This window comes from Piliocolobus tephrosceles, chromosome 1, assembly GCF_002776525.5.
Source record: "Piliocolobus tephrosceles isolate RC106 chromosome 1, ASM277652v3, whole genome shotgun sequence".
Classification (NCBI taxonomy): domain Eukaryota; kingdom Metazoa; phylum Chordata; class Mammalia; order Primates; family Cercopithecidae; genus Piliocolobus; species Piliocolobus tephrosceles.
In genome coordinates this window covers 75,820,403-75,834,089 of record NC_045434.1, presented here as the reverse complement: position 1 = coordinate 75,834,089, position 13,687 = coordinate 75,820,403, and the positions used below count along the sequence as shown (strand labels likewise).

Below are 13,687 nucleotides of genomic sequence, written 5' to 3'. Positions count from 1 at the left end.
CAGGATCTCAGTATCTGGAGTAAATTGATTTTTAAAAATAAAAATTTAAATACATGTATATTATGTTAATCTGTCAGGAGTTATATATACATATTATTTTGAGAATTTCAGGGGATATGAAATCCAACAGTAATATTACTTTTATTGAGCACAATACTAGAACTTTACATGCATTATTTTACATATCAAAAAAGCCTGCAATGCAAATGCTCTTATGCTAAACAAACTGAAGTTAATTTTTTTTATTCTAATTTCAAAATTAGTGGGAATATACTCACTTCTGGTTTCCTTTATCATACACCATTTCCAATTTTGGTTTCTTTCATCCTTTTCTTTCTACATATAGTAATCACCTTACAGATTATATTATGCATCTGAGAAATATGTAAAGCCTTTATAGTTTCTAAGATCAACAGTAATATAATTCAACTCAATTAGAATTATTGTTCACTACAAATAAAGCGTGCTTCCCTTCTTTAAAAAATAAAAATCTAATTTTCTTTCTCATATGCTATCCAGTTATATATATTATATATATAATACACCTTGTCATCAGTGGTTGCAATAATGCCTTTCTTGATTGCATAAGTGGATCAATGTATTGTTTTTTCTGTTACAATGGTCTGTGTATTTATGTACTGATACTGCACTATTTTAACCATAAAGGCTTTGTGATATGCTTTAATATCTGCTTAAGTTATTCTTCATTTCTTGCTTTTATTTTTCTGGGATTTCCTAGCTATTCTTGCTTTTTTATTCTCTCTAATGAACTTCATAGTTTATTTGTCTAGCCCCAAAGGGGAAAAATAAGCCCAGTGGTATGTTTAAGGTTGTGTTAACAGCAATTTGCTGTATATTTCAAACTAGCAAGAAGAGATTTGTAGTGTTCCCAAAACTAAAGTAAATATTTGAGGCAACAATATCCCAATTACCCTAATTTGATAATTACACATCCTATATAAGTATAAAAATATCATGTGTACCCCCAAAATATTCACACCTAATATATATCAATACAAAAAAAAACTACCAGTCATGGGAAAAGGCACAAAATTACAACATTTAATGAAGATAAACATCAATAAATCAAACTGATAGAGAAAAAATATTTCATTAAATTTGTAAATTAGGAGGACCACCCTGACCAACATGGAGAAATGCCACCTCTACTAAAAATACAAAATTAGCAGGGCATGGTGACGCACGCCTGTAATCCCAGCTACTCAGAAGTCTGAGGCAGGAGAATCGCTTGAACCTGGGAGGTGGAGATTGCGGTGAGCCAAGATCGTGCCATTGCACGCCAGCCTGGGCGACAAGAGCAAATGGAGCATTTCTTCCATTGTATCTTCTTTAATGGTTTTAATATATTGAAGACTATTAATTTTTATAATTTCATAACTCCTTATTTTACTATATTATTTTGCTTATGTTAGTATTGAATTGATACTTTCAGGTTTTTCTATATGTACTATCATATTATCTGCAAGTAGAGATAATTTTACCTTTTTCTAACTTTTTGCCTTTACTTTCTTTTGGCTATTTGCATTGGCTATTACATCTATACAATATTAAATAAAAGTAAAAATAAAGAACATCCTTATTTTCTTTGACATTATTGGAAAAAAATCCAATGTCTGTCTATTAAGGAAGATGTTGGTCTTGTGGTTGAAAAATACATAAATACATACATATATGTAAGACACACTGAATGGCACAAATTAGGCTTGAAGAAATAGAAAGGTTAAATATATTCTTGCATGGTAATACTCGACATCATAAAGACAAAAATTCTTCCTAAATTAATTTACAAATTTAGCAAATTTTTTTCTGGATCCATTTGATGTATTGATGTTTATCCTCATTAAATTGTTGTAGTTTTGTACCTTTTTCCATGACTGGTAATTTTCTTTGGTATTGATACATATTAGTTGTGCACATATATACATATGTGCATACATACATAAAATATGTATACACACAAATTGACTCAGCATGTTAAAAAACAATGATATATAATCGAACTATATGCCCTTTTAACATTAATGAATATTCATGTTAAACTCATTTTACATTGAAATGTAAAATATATATTGTATTAATATTATGATTGAATTTTTTTAACATGAATGTGTATTGAATTTTTGTTAAATGCCTGTTCACATTTACGAATATATCATATGATCTTTATCCTTGTCTCTGCTAATTCTTTGCTTTCCTGGAGTGAACCCTTCTTAAATAGAATGTGGGATTCTTGATTTGCTGCTAGTTGTTTGCTGATATTTCATTTAAGATTTTCAAATTGATATTCACATGTGAGACTGGTTTGTAGTTTTCTCTTCCTCAAGGAATGTGTCTGTCACCTTTACTAAGCTGGAAGCTCTTGAGGGTATGTTCAACAGCAATTTTCTTATACAGGCTGAGTGTCCAACAATTCTATTCACTTGTAACACCAACTACCTGGAGTCAGCACAGACTCCACAGGTTAAGGGACTCAGTCCACCATAAGACTGTCCTCACTTCAAATACTAGCAGCAAGTCCAGCATCTTTAGGTTACTTGTCATTCTGACCATATTCAAGGGATCCCATGACCCACCTTCGCTTTTGATGATTTTCTAGAATCACTCACAGAACTTACAGAAATCACTGAAAGCACTGTATCGTATAACCAAATGGAAGATACAGATGGGGCAAGATATTTGTTGAGGAAGTAAAGGGGATACACAGCTTCCATGTCTTCTGTAGGCATACCACCTTCCTAGAGCATCATTATTTTTACCAACCCAGAAGTTTCCTGAGCTTAGTTGTTTCAGAGTTTTATCTGGATGTTTGTTACATAGGCATGATTGGCTAAATCACTGGCCATGGGATTTGAGATCAATCAGCAGCCCCCTTCTCTTTCCTGGAGGCCAGAAAGTGGTGCTGAAAGTTTCAACTCTATATTCAAGTGCTTGGCATTATTTCTGGAGTGGCCAGTTTCTCCCTGGAAACTGTCAAAGACCCCACTGTGAGTCACCTTGTTAGCCTAAGCTCAGGTATGTTACAAACAGGCTCACTATGAATAACAGAAGACACTTTTATCACCCAGAAAATTCCAAGTGGTTTAGAAGCTCTGTGCCAAGAACTAGAAACAAAGACCAAATATATATTTTTTATTGTACCACAGAGATCATACTGTGTACTTTTTTTAGTGGCTAGCCAATATAGTGACTAGCACCAGGAGTGGGTGCAAATAATTATATATTAAATGAGTGAATACAAGAGTGAATGAGCTATATTAGTTTCAACTAAGCTGTGGTTTATTTCAGGGAGGAAATCTGAACTTGCTCTATGTACATGATATTTGGGAGTGTTAATTCATTGAATATCCTTTAAGAGTTACCCAAAGAACAGGTTACTGAAATCCAAGGACTTTCAATCCTGATTTAAGAATTACCAACATGAGACTTTTCATCAAAGTTTTCATTGTAACTTATCAAGTCTACAGGTATTTGAAAGCATGAACCTTGCATTGATTCAAGTAAGAAGACATTCGGGAGAGGTCCAAACGTCAGATTTTCTTACACAGGTACAGATTAAGAGGATTTTAAATTTCTATTTTATTTTATTATTTTTATTATTTTAGAGATGGGGTATCAATATATTGCCCAGGTTGGACTCCAAATCCTAGGCTCCAACAATCCTCCTGACTCAGCCTCTATAACAGACTTGTCACTGCACCCAGTGGACATTTTAAGTGTTTTTAATTGTATTTTCTGTAAAGGTTTTAAATTCTAGATTCTCACTCTTTCTCTCCCTCTCTACATGTATGCATATGTATATAATCTCCCATGTATATCAATGTGAAAAGTTCTAGTTTTCAGATCAGTTTGAGAATAGAAACCAATTCAGTTTGACAGCCATACCTGATACTCAGTTATTCCTCCACATTTTTAATCATCTGGATTTTGTAATTCTGTTGTGTTTTGCAGGAAAAGCAACTGTGTTATGTGAAAGATAAAACTTTTCCATTTTCTCATCTTTTATTTTTTCAAGTTTGTCAGAATTTTTCCATCTGGATAAGTAATGCAGAGGGATTTTTTTCTTCCATTGCTATCATCCCTTATGTGAATTATTAATATATGTTTTTCTTTATAATCCATTATCTTAAAAAAAAAGAGTCATGGCTGAGCAAGATCCAGCTGCACTTGGGCTCATCAAATGTCCATAAGTATTTTTCAAAGTTTTAGCATATTCCCAAACATGTTTCCATGAACATTTTCCCTTTATTTACAATCTCTTGTGTGTTTAAGGGAAATGTAAGCCTTATGTTTCTATTTCATTTATACTTAACTCATCAAAATGTTTTGTAAAGCAATTTAAATGTACAAGAAGATTTTTACTGCTGATTTTCTAAGAAACAGAAAGTCCTATTTTGCCAACAAAACCAATGACTACAGTTTGGGCCAGAACTTGAAATCAACAAGGTTTGAGTAGGCTCTAAACTTGGCAAATGTTGCTTTAAATCACTTGTTAGGAAATCTTCATTTGATAACTACAAAAAGGGAGTTTCATGAGCAAACTGGTCATTACAAGCCTTACTGCTCAATTTCCTTTTGCTAGTATCTAGCTGTGGACCAAACTATAGTTTTTCGGAAGTATAGAATTACATACAAACCACGTGGGCATATTGTAGAATGCACCTATCAGCTAACATGGAAAGAATAGTATTTAAATTCTAGTTTGTGTGGAAACATTAAGGAACTAAATTATTCCATGTCTTCATAGAGTTTTCCATGCTAATTCAATAAATGAATAAGATTGAGGCAACTTAGAGATGCTTCACTTATTTAAAAGCTCAAAATGCTTCTCAAATCTTTTAGCAGATTTTACATAGGCAATCAATACAGCAACTCATATTAGTCTTGACTAGTCATTAAAGCAAGCTAAGACTGATTTTGCAGCAATATTAACAGGTCAAATGAGTATATTGGAGGGTAAAGGAGAAACACTTCCTGAACTGTTTGAAAATAAAAAAACTGCCTTTTATGAAGCATAATTGATTTATCTTTCAGTTTATTCAAATCAGTAAAATAAATTTTGATTCATTAAACAAGGTTCTTAAGCAAAAAGAGAAAAAATTTATTCTTTCATAAATTTGGGGGTTCAGGTTGGTGGTAACACTGGGAGTTACAGCATCAGTTTAAAAAATTGTACATATTTGATTTCAAATACTGGTTCAGCCATTTAACTACTCTGAGCTAATTTTCCCATCTTTAAATAGGAAAAAAAAAAAAAAAATCCTTCTCTGGGTTGCTGTGTAAAGGCAGGAGTTTTAGAAATGCAAGTTCTCATAGCATGAGAGCTCATAGTATCTGGTGGTATTCAAGCCTGGGCGAGACAACTACCTGAAGGAGATACTGTAAAGATGGTTTTAGCATCATCTGGGTATCATACTTGATTTCAAGGCATGTTCCAACACTAGTCTATTCCTTTCTGACTCCTTCACCCAGGGATGTGTCTATAATTGTTTTTTTTTTTTTTTTTTTTTTTTTTTTTTAAGTGTGCCCTAGACTCACATAGCATCATTCTGACATATGATCTGTAATCTGACAACCCACTAAACAGCTACTACAATTCATTTGAGAAATTGCATTTACCATTTTGACAGAGAAATTAACACTTTAAGTAAAGGAGTCCTTATTTTAATAAGACCTGAAACTAATCCAGAAGGAGGCTTAGGGAAGTGTATTAGTCTCAAAAAGCCACATATTGAGTACCCCAGGGCTGGTTGGAGAAGAGTATAACTCATGGGAGCTTTTGGATTGTCTGTTTTTGTTTAGGATTTTTTTTTTATTAAAAAAAAGTTGTTTTAGTTTTTTTTTAAATAAAACAAAACAATTCATTATAAATCAAAACAGTTCATTATGAAACAAAACAAACAAAAACAAGTTTTCTTTATAAAACTGTAGACATAGAATACATTCTAAAAGGAACCAATAAGAGGCTATCCACTGGGCACACACGCCTCTCCCTTGCCTCACATTCCCAGGATAACCTTGACAAGTCAGTCACAGCTGTTTTCACCATTGAACTCTTGCTGAGCTACAACGTTATTTACAATGTCTCATTCCATAAAGTTATTATGGCACTAACAAGTGCACTTTTGTTTTTAATCTAGGCCATTCTTTTATTCAAGAACTATTCTTACACACACCATTATCAACTTCATCCCTAACATTATTAGAAAAACAAATTGGGGTCTTTCTTTATTATAAAAATTTTCAAAGGAGAAATTCTACAAAGAAATTCATATTTGGAAGTTGACATAGTTTACTCTAATTGGCCACCATAACTAGTAAATAGCATGAAGATACTAGCAAGATGAAGGAAATCCTGGAACTATCTTGACAAATATGAAGTTACTAATGGAAATGTATACTTTCTTATTTGTATGAAAATGAGAATTTCTTGCTTTATATTTGTTGCATGAGAAACAACTCTTCATGACACTGGTGAATTGTGTTGGTTGTTTCTGAGAAGTGGCTAAAACAAGTTTGATGAAAAAGGCCATTGCAACATGGAAAACAGAAAGAAACCACAAAGGAAAGAAAAAAAAGAATAGTTTTAGCTACCTGAAAATCCCAAACTCACTACCTAAAAAAAGACCAAAATCAAGGTTTAAAGACAAAAAGCACTAAAAATATTTTGTAGTATTTAATTGGAAAATAGAAATATGCTTGCTTAATAAATCTTACTGAACAATCAATAAAACAACACTACAACAGAAAAATGAGCAAGGAACATGAATGACTGCACAATTCACAAAAAAATACGACATAGAAATACACTCTGAAGTGATTTAACATGTCTAGATTCTTTAATAATAAAGTAATTTCTAATTGAATGATCAGTACAATACATTTTTCACATATCCAATCAAACAAACATGTTGACATATGATTATCACCAGCATTGTTAAATGTGGTAAACCAGAGACTGCACAGCTTACTGGAGGGAAGGAGAACTTACTTTTGAAAGTCACTTGAGTAATATGTGTCAAGGAGCTTTAAAAGTTTAATCCTTTTAATTCAGTATTTCAAAATATAATAAATCTCCTTATAATCAGAGAGAATAATCAGTGGAGGTTCACAACAATACTATTTGTAAAAGTGAAAAAATGAAAACTATCTAAAATGTCCAATAAGGGAAATTTTCAAGACAGAACACCCATGTAATAGGATATTATAGACCTATTTAAAGTGATGTTCTCAGCATTTTTTAGATACAGAGACAATGACGGTGATATGTGTTCAACTGGAAAAAATCAGATTAAAAAACTTTACTGTAGCTGACATCTGCTGATTGTTTATTACATGACAGATATTTATCTTACTCATTCTGTAAAATATCCTCATGTGATATGTGCTATTTTTACTACCAGTTTACAGGTGAGGAAACTGAAGCTCAGAGAGGTTAAGTGACTGGCCCAAAGACACACATGTAAAAAGAGACGTAATCAGAATTTTTCCCCATGCAGTCCAACTATAGAACCTGAGTGCTTTTCAACTCACAGTCTTGCCTCAATTTTCTAATCATTAACAAAATTGTATGTATACATTTAATAAAAAAGTATGGGCCAGGCATGGTGGCTCACACCTGTAATCCCAGCACTTTGGGAAGCAGAGGCAGGCAGATCACCTGAGGTCGGGAGTTCGAGACCAGCCTGACCGACATGGAGAAACTCCGTCTCTACTAAAAATTCAAAATTAACTGTGAACGGTAGTGCACACCTGTAATCTCAGCTACTCGGGAGGCTGAAGCAGGAGAATCGCTTGAACCGGGAGGCGGAGGTTGCAGTGAGCCAAGATCGTGCCATTGCGCTCCAGCCTGGGCAAAAAAGAGCAAAACTCCATCAAAAAAAAAAAAAAAGTATGTAAATATAGAAAAAAGAGTGAAAGAAAACACAGTATACTATTAATAGTGTATACCTCTCTGCAGCAAGGCTTTTTACTTCTTCATACATACTTTATATTTTTCAAAATTCTCACATAAATATGTATTAATTTTATATTCAAAGACACAACATTAAATATAAAGAGAAAATTATAATTCCATCCTAACATATTTAGACATTTGTGTAATTGTGAATGTCACATGCTTATTCTTATTCTTTAACCTTAGAATGGAGAAGGAGCAGTTTTTCCATTTCCCTGAAACGAATTGAGTGAAGTTGACAGCAGGATTGCAGAAGTGGGAGCACCCAAGGTGAGGGAAGCATGGTTGGCAATTTCTGCTTTCTGTTTGTCGTTAGTATTTGTTTTTCTTTCCCTCTAAGACTTAAATGTCTTTTAATTATTGGTTAGCTGATTCTGTAACTGAAAAGTTGAGTAGCCGATTAAATACAGACTGCTGTTACTGTAATAAGGAATGATTAGGATCTAGAACAATTTTCTCTCTTGCATGGAAAAAAAAAAAAGCACCAATTAGTATTAATGAATCACTGCTTGCATAAGGCAGCCAGGTTTCTAGTTTCCCAACATATGAGAATGACTTAGTTTTGCCCAAGAAATTTTGTTTTCTTCTTATTATTATTATTGCAGTTGCACTGTTTTTAAATGAAATCTTTGTATATAACGACTATCTAAAGTTTTTAGATATACTGTTTTGGAAATAATGATTAGGAGTATATTTAAATTTCTTACATTAAATATAAATGTACTGAGGCTGAAAACAAGAGCTTATTTTTGGTTACATATCTGAATTAAACCTGTGTACTCTTATTTTGGTAGCTTGGTCAAGGATTGATTTTATTGTCTTAATGGAAGGAGAAAGGAGAATACTGTTTGTCAGGGACTGTTGAAATAGTCATGCTGTTCATTTGTGGTGTGTGATATAAATGTAAACCTTTCAGAAGGTAATTTGGCATATTTGTCCAAAAGCCTGACAAATGTTTGTACTGTTTGATAAAATACAAGCATTTCTAGGAATATATAACTAAGAAATAATTATAGGCACATGAAAGATTCATAGTTACAATGTGTAAAGTTGGAAACAGCCCAAAATGATCAACTAGGGATTCCTGTTACAGAGGCAGAAACTTTCTTCTGTCTTGTTCACAGCAGTATCCCAAGTGTCAAAACCAGTGGCTGCCGGGTATGTACACATGCATGGAGGGTACGAGCCCCGCACCTGCCAGTGTTCTGCCCCCGTGCCACCACCACTGCTGGTACAAACACACCCATGGATGCCAGAAACCCCACATCCCTCTCCCATGCCACTTTGTCACCACCACCACTGCAAACACCCTGATGGAGGCCAGCACCCATGTGCCTGCCAGTGCCACACCTCAGTCAACAAGGGTGCACCCTGTCATGCTGCTGTTGTTGGTGGTACTTGCAAATGATCACAGATCCCACTACCATCACCCAATGATGCACTTTGGCTGGTACCACCCATCAGTGTTGTGACCAGTGGTCTGGGAACACCTCAGCCTGTACAGTACAGTAGCTCCCTAACCTCAAGGGGACAGAGAACAAAGCCAGGGGCCCAATACCAGCTCCCCAGAGTTAAAGCATGCAGCCCAGGAATCCTGAGCTGGGGCTTGGCCCCCTAAACCATTCCAGAAACAAACCCAGTCAACCAGCTCACCTTATAACACAGTCAAACTCCCAACAACATAAAAGAGGTTAAAAGAAAAAAAAAAAAAGAACCCATCCGAAGGACAGCAACTTCAAAAAATAAAAACATCAGCCCACAAAGATGAGAAAGAACCAGCACAAGAACTCTGGCAACTCAAAATGCCAGAGTGTCTTCTTACCTTTAAATAACTGTATTGGTTTCCCAGCAATGGTTCTTAACCAGGCTAAAGGGGCTGAAAGGACAGAAATAGAATTGGAAATATGAATAGGAATGGAGATCATCGAGATTCAGGAGAAAGTTGAAACCCAATCCAAGGATTCTAAGGAATAAAAATAAAATGATACAGGAGATGAAAGACAAAATTACCATTTTAAGAAAGAACCAACCTGATCTGATAGAGCTGAAAAGCTTACTCCAAAGATTTCAGAATACAATCACAAGAATTAATAGCAGAATTGACCAAGCTGAGGCAAGAATCTGAGAGATCAAACACTGGGTCTCAAAAATAACTCACTGAGGCAAAAATGAAGAAAAAAAAGTAAAAAAGGAAAAAAAAAATCTGAGAAACATGGGATTATCTAAAGAGACCAAATCTATGACTCATTAGTGTCCCTGAAAGAGGGAGAGAAAACAAGCAACTTGGAAAACATATTTAAGATATTATTAAGATATCATCCATGAAAATTTCCCCAATCTCACTAGAAAAGCCAACATTAAAATTCAGGAAATGCAGAGAACCCCTGAAAAACACTACACAAGAAGATCACCTCCAAGACACATAGAGATCCTCCAAGGTCAAAATGAAATAAAAAATATTAAAGGCAGCTAAAGAGATGGGGCAGGTCACCTACAAAGGTAACCCCAGCAGGCAAATGGCAGGTCTATCAGCAGAAACCCTACAAGCCAGAAGAGATTGGGGGTCTATATTGTGCATTCTTAAATTACGTCTTAAATAAAATAATTTCTAACAAATAATTTCATATGCATTGAAACTAAGCTTCATAAGTGAAGCAACAATAAGATCCCTTTCAGACAAGCAAATGCTAAGGAAAGTTATTACCACTAGATCTGCCTCAAAAGACATTCTGAAGGAAGAACTAAATGAAGTACTAAATATAGAAAGGAAAGACCATTACCAACCATTACAATAGCACACTTAAGTACATAAACCAGTGAAACTGTATAGTAACCACACAAACGGGTCTACATAATAACCAGCTATTAATATTATTATTAATAATAATACAATGACAGAATCTAGTCTTCATATATCAATACAAACTTTGAATGGGCTAGCCCCAGTTAAAAGGCACAGTGTGGCAAGTTGGATAAAGAAGCAAAATCCAATGGTTTGTTGTCTTCAAGAGACCCATCTCACATGCAGTGACATTCATAAGCTCAAAGAAAGAGATGGAGAAAAATATACCACAGAAATGGAAAACAGTAAAAGCTGGAACTGCTATTCTAATTTCAGACAAAACAAAGTTTAAAACAATAAACATAAAAAGACAAAGAAGGCTGTTATATAATAATAAGGGGTCAATTCAACAAGAAGACCTTACACACACACACACACACACACACACACACATATAAAATATATTACAGATAGATATATTATATATGCTTTTCCAAAATTTCAGGCACTCCAGAGTAATGCATACCTTTGTGCTTCTCTTCTCTAATTATAGCTTTATTTATAACATGATATTCAGGCAGGAGGAAGTTGGTGGCCTAATTCCCTCATGGGCAGCAAAGTTGCCCTTATGCAAACACTTTGGTGACAGTAAAAATGCTGAATGTTTGTAGTTGTGAATCAGGAAAGATGCAATGGGCTTCGTTATTGCTAAGCGAGACCTTCATTGCCTCACCTTTGTCACCTTGCCTTCACTGCTCTGCCCAATGCACTGTGGCTTCTGGCTGCCCCAGACATTACTCAGCTGCAGCTGATCTCATCCTGGTCTCAATCACCTCTAATTTTCAAGTCTGGAAAATGGCATTTTAAATTCTTAATCTTATTGGATCACTCTGAATAATTTGGTACCACTGACCACTTTCTTATTCATTGTATTTTCTTTTTTGAAAATTACAGAGAGGTATTCTCAAGTGGTCCAATACCAGTTCTTTTTCCATTGTAGATACTTACTCTGGGAAATCTCAAGCACTGAAACGTAACTCCCTTATATCTTTTCAAATCTCAACAGAATCCTAATGTCTCTTCTTAGTTCAAGGCTCATAGTTATAAACACATACTGACAGTGTGATCCAAAAACCTTATAGACATTCAAATATCGTATTTTTACATTGTGCTGGTTATCTTCTAGCAAATATGCACCTCTATCTTTATTTCTCTTAATAAATGTAAAAATAATCTAGCCATTCTTCCCATTCTTCCAAGCTAGAACGGTAGAGGCTTCCTTCTCTCCTCTGTTCCTTTCATCCACTGCCTTACTCTAACCCACCTATATATCACAAGGATCACCATCTGGCCTCAAACCACATCAGCTTTCTACCACTACTCCTCATGAGAGTTTAAGATTCAGTCCCCCAGAACATCTCTCTGGCCCCTGAAAACAGCACATTTTGTAATGACACATGATGTCCTTAAATATGTTATTTTTTCTGCCTAAAATAACATTTGCTGACTTGTTCAACTGAAGGAAACATACTTGTCTTTACAGCGCTATGCCATATGTACCTCCTGCCTGATATCTTCCCAGATCTATACTTCAGGAAGAATTAAATATTCTTGCAATTCTGGTTTCACAAAATATTTTATGTAAGTTCTATTAATTTCCCTTCCATTGTATTTTCATTGCTCCTTTCATGACTTTTTTTTCCCATAGTTTCATGAAAACAGGAATTAAATCAACTTGAGAGGTTTTCCAAGAATATAAAATAAAACAAATAGATGAAAGTGATGAAAGAAAATATAAAAGATGTAGAGGACAGAAAACACACATCTAATATAAGGATTCTGGGCTTTTCTTCTGGACAAGAAATCAAAATAACAGGAAGAGAAGAAATAACATAATTACAGAAAATTTTGTGGAGCTGAAAAATGTTTACTTATGAAACTGGAAAACCTCAGCAAATTCTTGGCAATACTAATAAAAAAGAATTTGCATGTTATTTGGGTAAAAATATAAGACAGCAAGAAGAAACAAAAAAAAGGCCAGATTTTCATTTTTCTGCCATAATTATACTTTTTCAAGGAGAAATGCTGAGATATAAGCATTTTTTTTCACAAACTAGTTTTTCCTATGTAAGCAATAGAAAACTACCATCAGATAGGAAAGGGTTCAGAAAATATGTTATAAACATTTTGAAAAAAATGTCCTAAGATGTAGTTCACCTTAACTGCTATGAATGAAAATAAATGCTCAAAATAGGATGAGTAATGACAGCAGGTGGTCCATCTGAAGAAGCCACTATAGGAACACCAGCTGCAGCAGGGGAGGTGTGGGCCAGGGCTGCATACTCAGTGGAGCTGGCACGCCAGAGACAACACTACTGAGTTGTTGGGGCGAGAACCCTGCCCTCCCAGCTGCAGCCGCAGCCACCCAGCTGCAGCTGCAGACTGGGCATCTGTGTACTCCCAGGGACCCAGAAAGGCCCCCATCCCCTGCAGGCTCAATAGTGCCTGCTTCCACTGTCTGGCCTCTCCCTGCTCTTGGCACCCACTCCCATTTTGGAGCAAAATTGAGGCCAGTCCAGGTGCTATCATGATCTGACCAGGTGTGCCTGTGCTTAGGGCAGTGCTGACATGCCAGCCCCCTTCCACCTGGGACCCCTCTCGACTTTGGGCACTGATAAGCATGGGAGGGAGGCTGAGGGGGTGCTGAGGGCAGCTTAGCGTGGGCCTACAGGTGTCCCTCACCACAAACAGCCTCGGTGCCATGTGCATCATGGATGGCAGGTTGATGGCAACAGGAGGTAGGTAGGCTCCCGGGCAGAAAGGGGCAAGTCCCTAGTCAAGCCCCACCTTCAAGCCAGGAATGACCTGACGCCAAGTGACCAGACTGCCAGTTTCATGGACTGCAGTGAGAACTTATGGTGCTTTTTCCG

The 13,687-nt window shown here is 35.5% G+C and overlaps 1 long non-coding RNA gene across 1 annotated transcript in view; it reads left to right on the top strand.

Annotated features, from left to right (window-relative positions):
- LOC111537012 overlaps positions 1-8,243 on the top strand; it is a 99,393-nt gene extending 91,150 nt beyond the window's left edge. Inside the window, exons 2-3 of the long non-coding RNA XR_002729883.1 lie at positions 3,479-3,566; positions 8,162-8,243. This is a non-coding gene — a long non-coding RNA (uncharacterized LOC111537012). The remainder of the gene's footprint in view (positions 1-3,478; positions 3,567-8,161) is intronic.
- Positions 8,244-13,687: the final 5,444 nt, after the last annotated feature.